Source organism: Formica exsecta, unplaced genomic scaffold (assembly GCF_003651465.1).
Source record: "Formica exsecta isolate Colony F162 unplaced genomic scaffold, ASM365146v1 scaffold191, whole genome shotgun sequence".
Taxonomy (NCBI): Eukaryota; Metazoa; Arthropoda; class Insecta; order Hymenoptera; family Formicidae; genus Formica; species Formica exsecta.
This window is the reverse complement of record NW_021849211.1, coordinates 116506-119113: the sequence shown is the minus strand read 5'-3', so window position 1 is coordinate 119113 and position 2608 is coordinate 116506. Positions and strand designations below refer to the sequence as shown.

At 33.8% G+C, this 2608-nt stretch overlaps 1 protein-coding gene across 1 annotated transcript in view; it reads left to right on the top strand.

Moving 5' to 3' along the window:
• Positions 1–1850: 1850 nt before the first annotated feature.
• LOC115233782 (cell adhesion molecule 3-like) overlaps positions 1851–2608 on the top strand; it is a 44199-nt gene continuing 43441 nt past the window's right edge. The window contains exon 1 of the mRNA XM_029804363.1: positions 1851–2061. The gene's annotated coding sequence lies outside the window, so the exon portion shown is untranslated. The remainder of the gene's footprint in view (positions 2062–2608) is intronic.

Genomic DNA, 2608 nt, shown 5'->3' with positions numbered 1-2608 from the left:
TTGTCACACTTCTTCATGTATTATATAAGTATTTTATTAAAAAATACATTCAATTAATGTTATTATTAAATATAATAAATGTAGTAAAAATATCTATACATATTTTATAATTCAGTCATTTTTTTTTTTTATAATAATGATATTATTTGATCAAATTGTTTCTTAAAAGTTTATTGACTATTAAAATTCTGATACATGCACGAATTAATTAATGTCAGAATAAAATGTTCCAGAGAATAAAACTTGTCTTAATTTAAATCACATATCCATTATATAATATCATTCTGTAATAAAAATTTATGTGCCGGTTTTTTCCAACATGACTTCACTACGCAAAAATAACGCCCGTCACGACTGCGGGTCGATATAGTCAGCGAAATAAAAATACGAGCAATTTTCAAAATTACCAATAACACTTTCGTGCAAAAAGTTCATGCACCGTTGACATACATACTTTGTGGCTGACGTATCTGCCTGTATCAATCTAATCCCTGATAGTATGATTAGTTCCATCAATACTCTTGCGCGTAGCATTACGCTTTTTGCAGAACAGACATCAGTGACATTTTATTGACTACATAAACCTTTGTTTAGAGCATGCAATAAAGCTTTTATTCAATTGTGTAATAATATATAATTATCCAGTAGTTATAATTATAATATGCGCATTCCTTCTTTAAAATATCATATTAATTTCATGTATATTACATGCATAAAATATGAAATACTAAATTATGAAACAACAATATTTGCTTAGTGATAATAATATGGAATATGTATCATAGTCAATTATATACAATGTGTCAATTATATAGTTATATACAACAATATAAATAATAACAGAAAAATACCAGAAAAAGTATATTTCTTGTATGTCGATCAACATTTGTGTTTTCATGATCTGCGATAGGATCTGCACGTATCGCACATGGCTTTTTAAGTACGCTTCGAAAGTTTTATAGTATTTGTATTCCTAGAACGTTTTCTTCACATTACCTGTTCCTTTATAATTCGTATACCTTTTACCTTTAGTCGAACTAGTCGTTTTGTGAGAGTTCGCGATACTTCCTGTAATATCGTATTCCCGAATCAAGATAGTTTCGGATCTTGTTGTTCGTGAGTATTTCGGAGAAGTATAAATAAATTATGGAAAAAAAAATACAGAAGACTAAAAATTGATAAATATAATAAAATGATTCTTCAAATAATAAGATGAATATTTAATATTATTGAAGTGATTACTATTGCTAAAAATTATTTTTACATTATAATTTGGAGCTAATTTTTTGCTTTAGATAATTAAATTTGTTTTCTCTGAAAAAGAGAAATCTAGAAACCTGATAGTGTCAAAGATCCTCCATCTTCGTGATATTGGATTGACAAGTATGCGAAGACGCGAGTAAATCTTTAAGCCCATCACAATGTCTCTAAGAGTACCGTAGATTTCGTACCTTGATTCGGCACTCCTTGCACGCCTTGCCACAGTTTCTGTCCGTGACACACAGTCCCGACGTCCTGAGGATAAGAAGAAAGGGTGAGAAGAGAGAGAGACAGAGACAGACAGAGAGAGAGAGAGAAATAATGAGGAAGAAGAGGGAGAGAGAAAGGGAGAGGTTTCCTTCACACATACACTCATACACATATAAATGTGTGAGTGTGCGTACACCCTCCTGGACGAATGTTTGTGTGTCAATGTGCTTTCTCGTGGAAAGAGAGGGAGAGTATATGTGCATCGGTGTAAATCCTTATGTGTGTGCGTGTGCATCCGCGGACCCTCTGCGCGCCTCCATCGTCACAGGGGGTGGATCGGAAACGCGCATGCTCCCACGGCCGAGAATCTCCCCAGTCAGGGTAAATCTGCCACCGAAACAAGACGTGCGTGCGTGCCGTTATGCTATATACAATGTTGCGTACGCGAACGATCGCCGTGACGATTTCTTAAAATAGCTCCGCGTGTAACAGCTCGCGAGGCCAAACTATCGACATGGAAAGCCGCGACAGTTGGAGTTCCGAGTTGTTTATCGAAACGTAAAGTCGAAGCGCAAAGAGAGAGAGAAAGATGTGTGGTATCTCCTCCCAGTCCCCTCTCTCCCTCCCCCAGTTCGGCCGTGTTAAGTCGCGTCGAATAACGGGGGTAGGAAAATCTCCCGCAATATTTACTTCCATTTTGTCGCGACGCAGTAAACCGGTTAAAAGTTTTGAATCGCGGCAAATTTACGCGTAAATCGGGTGCACGTTCTATATAAACAAATGTTGGATTTGCACTTTAGCGTTTAGACAGTAAATCTGTATTTTTACTCAATGTGGGTAAAACGAGAAATTTGTCCGCTAATATGTTATCCGTACAATTGTGGCAGATTTTAGTCTCATTGTGTTTTTATTTAAACAAAAATAAAATATATGGTGAAAATATAGTATCCATTTAGTATGTTTAATTATAATTATATATTTTTCCCAAATTGTGTATTTTTTTAAATAATGGAATTGAAACTTGTAATTATTCGACAACTCTTTAATTTTTATAAAATTTTATAATAAAATATAAATCTGATTATACATTAATATAAATTGTCACATTTCTTCATGTATTATATAAGTATTTTATTAA